The following is an 8,638-nucleotide window of genomic DNA, read 5'->3' on the forward strand; positions in this document are numbered from 1 at the left end:
CTTTTCTTTTTTATTGGGAAGACCCCTTCTTCCCAGGTTTAGTTTCCCCTGTGGAAAGATGGCAGGTAGCCTGGATTGGCCATTACTGCATTTGCTGTTCATTCAATCCAGCCAGTGAGTGAGGGGGTAGGGGATCTCAGCAGCTCAGCCTCAGGTCTGTGGTCTGTGAGGGCTTTTCTCTTTACAGAGACCCAGGAGCAGGGAGCCTCAGCAGGAAAGGGCAGGGTGAGGTTTCCAATCTTCCTTGTGTTTTGTTTTTCCAGGTCTGACAGAGAGCTAGGCTGAGACTAATGCCATGTTTCTCTCTCTCTCTCTCTCTCTCTCTCTCTCTCTCTCTCTCTCTCTCTCTCCCTTCCTCCCTCCCTCCATCTCTTCTTTTATTTTCTTCCTTTCTTTCTATTTTGTTTTTCTTTTTCACCTTTTTGAGGCAGAGTTTCTCTGCATAGCCTGGCTATCCCAGTAGATGTAGACCAGGCTATCTTCAAACTCAGAGATCTGCCTGCCTCTGCATCCCAAGTGCTGGCATTAATGTTATGCTGGTTTTGTTTGTCAACTTGACACAAACTGGAGGCATCACAGAGAAAGGAGCCTCAGTTGAGGAAATGCCTCCATGAGATCCAGCTGCAAGGCATTTTCTCAACTAGTGATCAAGGAGGGAGGCCCAGCCCATTGTGGGAGCCATCCCTGGTCTGGTAGACCTGGGTTCTGTAAGAAAGCAGGCTGAGCAAGCCAGGGAAAGCAAGCCAGTAAGTAACATCCCTCCATGGCCTCTGCATCAGCTCCTGCTTCCTGACCTGCTTGGGTTCCAGTCCTGACTTCCTTTGGTGATGAACAGCAATATGGAAGTGTAAGCTGAATAAACCCTTTCCTCCACAACTTGCTTCTTGGTCATAATGTTTGTTCAGGAACAGAAACACTGACTAAGACACACCACAAGGTTACTTTTGAGTATGTTAATGTAAGTTATCCTCAGTGGGGGAGGCTGGGATATGGTGAAGATCCAGCAACAACTCCTAGAATGAAAAGAGTGCATACACATATAGACTTTAGAAGGTAAGGTTCTTGGAACTCAGAAACAGGGGTCTCTGAACTTATGTTAGTAAAGTTACTAGACAGAATGTAAGGCATGGAAGATCCCACCAGGATAACCTCAGTGATGTAACATCCTATAACCAGGTAGGTGGTCTGCTCCATCCATTAGAGGAAGTCCACAGTCAGTTGGAACCACACTGTGCTTTGGACAGCTAACTTCATCAGTAGTAAACTTTGGGTCTCCATCTGTGTGACCACTTCTTTTTGGGCAGGAAAAGGAAGGACACACGAGCCAGGTCCCTGGTGCCAACCTTGGGCAACCTAAACTACAGGCCAGTCTAGAGGCTCATGGAAGGAAAGAATGAACTAGTGACTGAATGGAGGTAGACAGAAGGGTGGAAATTAAGCAGACATAGGACAGGAAAAGAGTCTCCCGCTGTAAAGTCTGGCTGATCTCTTGTCGGGGAAGAGTTAATATATATATATATTCAGCACCATATAGGTAGCTCAGCACTCAAGCCCTCAGCAGAGGCAAGTGGATCTCTATGAATTCAAGACTAGCTTGAATCCCAGGCCAGCCAAGGCTACATAGTAAAACCCAGTCTCAACAAACAAATTTAACGCAGCTGTAAAGTTTGCCTACATAGAAACAATACTTATTTTTTTACAGAAATAGTTTAACAATATTAAAGTAGCGATGAACAATGCTTAAGACTGAAAGGTATATGACCTTTGGGCTTAACCAGCTGTAAGCCTATAATTTATTGAGTCTCCTGTGTCTCTTAACTTCCTTGTGACCTAAGAGAATAAGGATTCCTTTGACTCTTTTAACCTATGTTTTTATTTTATTAGTGTATAATCTCAGCCAGTGTGCCTCAGAAACTACCTATGATCTCAACCTCAGAAGAGATGCCTAACTCTCTTTAGTCCAGACCTGTGTCCTTTTCCTAAGACTCTCTCTCTCTCTCTCTCTCTCTCTCTCTCTCTCTCTCTCTCTCTTGCTTGCTCACTCGTTCATCCCTCCTCTTTAAAGGCAGAGGATTAAATCTATATTGAAACTCTTTCTGTGGGCTGAGGTGATATTCTTACCACACAGGCCACCATCCAAATTAGATCCCATAACCCGTGTAGAAACCTGGATGCTGTAGCAAATTTATAATTCCAGTATTTTTAGGGCAGGATGGGTAATGAAGATAGGAGAATCAGCCAGGAATGTGTGGGCCAGGCAGCATGGAGTACACAGCACACTACAGCAGCAGAAACTACAGGAGAGATCCTGCCTCAAAAACAATGTGGAAGGAGGTATCTAACTCCCCAAAAGTTGTCCTCTGACCTCAGCATATGCCCCATAGCACATACATGTCCACATTCAAATGCTTCCATTCACATATACACACTAATGACTAAAGAAATTAATTTATTTAAAATTTTTTTTTTCTTTAACTCCTGTTTGGTTTTTGTTGTTGTTGTTTTGGTTTTGTTTTAAGCTCCAGGTTTGCTTCATAAGGTCTCATCCTGAAATTCTTAGCTTCAGAGCCAAGAGTCCAGGCTTTACCTAAGTGGAATCTCTGAACAGACTTCCGCAGGCTGCTGCAGGGGTAGAGGTGGCTCCCCCTCTTCTGGTCCCTCCCCTGGTCCCTCTCCTGGTTTCCACCAGAGCTCCTGTCCTATGTCCTACCATTTGATGCCGTGCTACCCAGAACCCAAAGGAGATTGCTTCAAACTCAGTTCACTTGTGTCTTGGGGAGAGCTGTGACCCCACAACAATGAGATTAATGACCAGTTCAAGCCATCTCCTCAGCTCCTGGCCTGCCTGCTGTCACACAACATGTAGGTTCCAAGGCACTCCGCATCAACATCCTAAGAGAGCATCATTACTATCTTCATCTTCTAGATAAAGACTCTGAGATCATGACAGCAGATGTTTTCGGAACCATGACTTTAAAGATGCTGTGTGCCTTAAAGAGAATATTCCATTTGTTTCTCACAACTTCTTTTGTTGGGAGTTGTGTTTCTTCAAATCTAATCACTGAAACACTCGTGACTTATGGCTTAGAACGTATCTGGAGATAGGGTCCTTAAAGAAATAAGGCTTTTAGGATGGGCTCCAATCCAATCTGACAGGTGTTGTTTTTGTTTGTTTAGGGGGTGTTTGTTTGTTGGTGTTTTGTTTGGGGGTTGTTTGTTTTGTTTTAAGAAGAGGAAATGTGGGTTGTGGGCACACAGGCCTATTTATGCACAGAAGAATGTATGAGGTGAACAAAGTTGAGCAAAGCAGAGAGACCCCTAAAGACACCATCTCTGCCTATACCTTGATTTGGACTTCTAGTCTCTGGAATGTGATGTGACCAGCTTCTGTTGTTTAATTATCCAGCCTATGGGATTTCTTCATACTTGAGCCTTGTGGTGACAAGCTACTATGATCCTACAGATGATGAAGCTGAGGCTCAGGAGACCTGTGACTGAGGAGCTGGGATCCTGGGGTGAGTAACAGCACTCCAGAGCCCGCTGCTGGCCCCTTTTCTCTCTTCACATAAAGGCAACAACTAATGATCACTCCCACAGAACAGCAAAACTGAAGCCTGAGGCTGCAAGATGACATCATCATTGCATCGATCCACATTGCCTTTTGACACAATTCATCTCCAGCAAACAGTTCTCTGATTCGCAGGATGGGAAGCGCAATACAGATTATGATGACCAATAAAGAGAAAGCCTTCTGTAGCCTTAGCGTTAAATCAGGGACCAGAATGAATGCGATGTCTTGTGAATTAAAGTTACTAATACCAAGCAAGAAACACTCAAGATGTCTATGACTGGGATGGTAACTCAGGGAGACAGCCTTGACCTTGGAGCCAGGCTTTCTCATCTCTTCCTTGTGACTTAGTGTGGAAGTCTCTGCACTGCCCTTCCCTTGCCTGTAACACAGGGTCTATGACTTCACTTGTGGATGGCAGCAGGAAAAGTCCAAACCGGAAGTCATCTGTGTAAGATACTGAATGTTAAACAGCCTATGCATTATCCCCGAGCAAACCAACAGGACCTACAGAGTTTTACTGTGCTCTGTGGTGGGCTTCTTCTAGGCAGTGTGCTGGGTGGGGAGGGAGGACGGCTTCATCCAAGGCTTTGGCAAAATGAGATAGGTGAACGGTGCCAGAACACTGCAGTGTGTGGGGGAGGAGGCAGGCGCTTGGAAATCTCCTGTACCCGCTCAACATGCAAACTGTTGCAGTTCCCAAACTCACAAAGATCTCACTGCTTCGGAAGGAAAGGCGTGATGACACATTTCCCACATGGAGCACACCGCACAGCCTGCCGAGGGGAGGAGCATGTGGGGGAGTACGGGTGTGAGTGTGTGTTTGTATTCTGAGAGGCTGTCTGTGAAATCTAAAGGACCAATATCACACTCGATAGCAGCAGTTCTGAACAGCCAGCACCGTCTGTGGAGCCCTATCCTCTGTGACACGACGTAAGTTGTAACAGATAACATTCTGGAAGTAATGTGTGTGTGTTTGGGGGGTCTGTTTGGGGTGGATTCTGAGGGAGTTTGCTAGCTTTGCCTTGCTTTGAGGAGCCGTAGCATAGAACAAACCATTCTCTTTGCTCTGTGGTGGGGATGCAAATCTGAACAGAGGACACTAGAAAGGGGGTCACTGGTCACGACAGGAAGATTCTGGGCTGAGGGTACATGATTGTGTCCACCATAGCGAGAGTCCACTACCCTAGGGTGAATCCAACCTAGATGTCCCGATGTACAGTCTGAGGACAGGGATCAGTAATTCTGTGCCCGTGTGCACGGAGCTTGCAAGACGTAGTGGATGTTTCAGCATTCTCCCCAGAAAAACAAAACAGACAGGCCACTGTGTGGGATGGATACTGCTTGACTGAGGTGCTCATTTCACTGTGGATATTCATGTCAAAACCTCGAGTAGCATACCTTCAACATACGCAGCGACTATTTCGAAACAAAATGGTAGTGTGTGGGGCTGAGGCTATTGTTAGCTCTGTCCCTAGTATATGGTAACGTTTTGGCCATTTTACTTTGTAAAGGTTTCTGACCGCTAAGTTAAAACTCAGAATGAATGTATGGCTCATAACATGTCCACAAGCCAAGGCATTCGTTTGGAAAAGAACAAGATTCCTTGGCGCTGTGCCATCAGCACCAAGGAGCAAGACCTCGCACCTTCACTGTGTTGGGGAGGGGCGGGGACAGCTTTCACTGTTTGGTAACTGTCTGACCCTTTTGTCCTCCAGGCTGAGGACCTTGGGAAAGGCCAGCGGCTCAACTCCGAGTAGAGGCACGAACTCAGGCCTTAGAGATGCTAATTTTGTATAGTGGTCCAGAGTTGATTGGCAGGCAGCCGAACAATAAGCTCAGAAACGTGAATGAACCAGGATGCGGCTGAGGCTGCCCAGCCTCTGGGATGGACGGAGGGAAGGCTTCTATCTGGCTTCAGATTTTGACAGCAGCCCATTTGAGAAGGATTCAAACACCGCAGGGAGAATCTCACCAGTAACCAACGGACATTAACGTCTTCCTTTTAATGTGAGGATCAGTGTGGATGAGCTTGGGGGGAGGGGAAGGGATGAAACACCTCCTAGGTGTGGTTTCCTAGGAGGAGGAGACTTGGCTTTCTTCACTAGACTCTCAAGGCAGTTGTAACTCCACAACATTTAAAATGTTAGAAAACCAAGGCCCTGGGTCTCCGGGCTGGGCTATAAAGAAACAGATCTGAAATGTGAGAGCCTGATAATGTCAAGACCTCCCCAAGGTCCCCCAGACCTCCAGACCCTACCCCATGATCTCCCCGAATCCCCAAGTTCTCCCAGACCTCCAGACCCTACCCCAGGATCTCCCCGAATCCCCAGGTCCCCCAGACCTCCAGACCCTACCCCAGGATCTCCCCGAATCCCCAGGTCTCCCAGACCTCCAGACCCTACCCCAGAATCTCCCCAAATCCCCAAGGTCCCCCAGACCTCCAGACCCTGCCCCAGGATCTCCCGAATCCCCAGGACCCCCAGACCTCCAGACCCTACCCCAGGATCTCCCCAAATCCCCAGGACCCCCAGGACCTCCAGGCCCTACCCCAGGATCTCCCCGAATCCCCAGGACCCCCAGACCTCCAGACCCTACCCCAAGGTCCCTCAGATCCCCAACCTCTCTGAATCTGTTCCTATCATCCATATCTAGTCTCCCTATTGCCAATTCACGGCTGTCCTTTCCTGCTCATGTGGCATCTGACACTTGGGGCAGCTCCTCTCAGAACTCTGACCTGTCTCTGTGACACCAGCATCCAGTACTTCTTTCCTCTGCTTTTCTCCATATCTTTGCTAGCCCATTTTCTCAGTTTACCCATTAAGTGCCCAGCCTTCTCTGGGGCTCCATCCTGTGCGCTTTTCTGCAAACCTAATACAGACACACTTGGTGTCACTCTTGCTGTGAGTTCTCTGAGTGTGACAAAACCTTTCCCAGATCTTATTAGCTTAAGTCAGGGGTGCCAGGGTTCCAGATAATTCACTGCCACCAAAGCTACTCATACCCAAGTAAAACAAAGAGGCAGACAAATTGTGACAGAAGGACCACAGACTTAAGGAAAGTAAAAAAAAAAAAAAAAAAAAACCTCCTAATAGCAGACAGCACCAACGGTCTGATGGGTAGAGAGATTGGGTGAGCTACCATTATTGGACTGGTGGTTTCAAGTGTATATTGGAAAGATCCAGCAAAGAGTCCACAGTGTTACACAGGGTTGTCCCTACTCTATATCCATCTAGGGTCATCTGCTTAGGTCTGGGGTCACATTATCTGGCTCATGATCCACAGCAGGCTCTGCCCTTACTTCTTCAGGGATACTTCGTTCCTGTCTCCCTCTTGGTGTCCTTGCATATAATCCCCGTCCCTTGGTATTTTATTCCACTAGAAACCTCCTGGGGCAAGTCTAGTCAGTGGTACACGTCTGAGTCTTTGTCCTCTTCCTGTGTAGCTCAGGCTTTCAGCAACCCATCAGCTCTGTTGTTTGGGCTCCTGGTCTGTCCCTTTGCCTCTGTCTGTCCCACACTCACCCTCCCTGTTGCTGTACTGGTCGCTTTATCATCCTCACTGAAACCCTTCGCATTTTCATTCTGTGAAAAGTGCAGATGCTTCAGCATAAGCCACAAACCTTCCAGAAGCTGGTCACCAACCAGTCAGTCTATGGTCCACTTCTTTTACAGCTTCTAAAGTTGCACAGGACACATTTCAAGTGCTCAAGAGCAAAGCACATGTGCCCAGTGGCTTCCATCCTAGCAGAATGTGAGACGCTGCCAGCTTACAGAATATTGAACTGGATGGTGCTGGTCTAGCCAACTTTTCCATGACCTATACAATGCAGTGCAGATCGCCTACTCTTGGGGCTTGGGGATATTCCAGAGTAGGCTCATTTGGAGCACCTTTAAGCTGTCTCTATTGCACAGTGTGCAATTAACATAAGAGCGTTGTCATTCTGTAGGGTCTCTGAGGGCAGGGGTGGTGTTTTACCTGTCTCAGTATTACCTTATACATGTCAATGAGAAATGTACACCACAGACTTCACTATTTGAATACATAGTCTCTAGTTGGTAGTGCTCACTGGGAGAGGTTTAGGAGGTACAGTTTTGAGAGTAAAAAGCCCTTCCTACTTCTAATCCTCTGTCTGTCGGTCGGTCGGTCTGTCTGTCTGTCTGTCTGTCTGTCTGTTTGTCTGTCTCTCTCTCTCTCTAAATATATATATATATACACACACACGTGTGTGTGTGTGTTTGTGTGTGTGTTTCTCAGCTTCCTGTACCCACTGTAGTGCCTGCCACTTGCTGCCCTGTTTCCCTCTCGTGTTGGATTCATTCCTCTGGAACCAGAAGCCCAAATAAATGAATGGTTTCTTCAGTGAGCTGCCTTGGTCATGGTGCTTTATCCCAGCAACAGGAAAGTAACTAAGACACACCCACACCCAACATGGTATCCAGAGGTGAAAGAGAAGCCCAGTGAGCATTTGTGGAATGAAGAGAGTCGAAACCCACTGAGCTGAGGGGCAGAGCCTCCTTTGCAGAGCTAGCTGGTGGGGGGCTGCTTACAGAAAGCCTCCTGGGGGAGACAAGGCGGGATCCCAACAGTGGAGGGAGACGGAAAGAAGCCTTTTTATCCCCTCGGCTGGGACCACAGAGGTGACCAAAGACAACCACTGAACACCTTTGCTTTTCTGTGCAAATAATTACATTCTGAGATTCGAGTCCAATCTGGCTTCCTCTCTCCAGGGTGGGAAGTTCACACTGTTAGGAAGTCACAGAATCCTAGAATTGGAAGGGACCTTAAAAGTAATGTAACTCAGCCCTCCATCCAACATATTAATCTCCTCAGCAGCGGGAGCCCTCCACTCATCACGGCTGGGAGCAGGGAGCACCCTCTTTCTGGCTATTCCATTTCCAGGCAGCTATTTGGGTGGAAAGTGCTTTTTTTAATATTGAACCCAGCCTGCCTTTTTCTGCCTGCAGCCACTGAACTGGTTCTCCCTCCGAAGGCAGGGGGCTGCCTTTGTCTTCCTCCTGTACTGTGGTCCGGGACATGTGTCTCTTCGTCCAAGCATCACTGCCCTTT

This window comes from Micromys minutus (genome assembly GCF_963924665.1).
Source record: "Micromys minutus genome assembly, chromosome: 9".
In the NCBI taxonomy this organism is placed as follows: domain Eukaryota; kingdom Metazoa; phylum Chordata; class Mammalia; order Rodentia; family Muridae; genus Micromys; species Micromys minutus.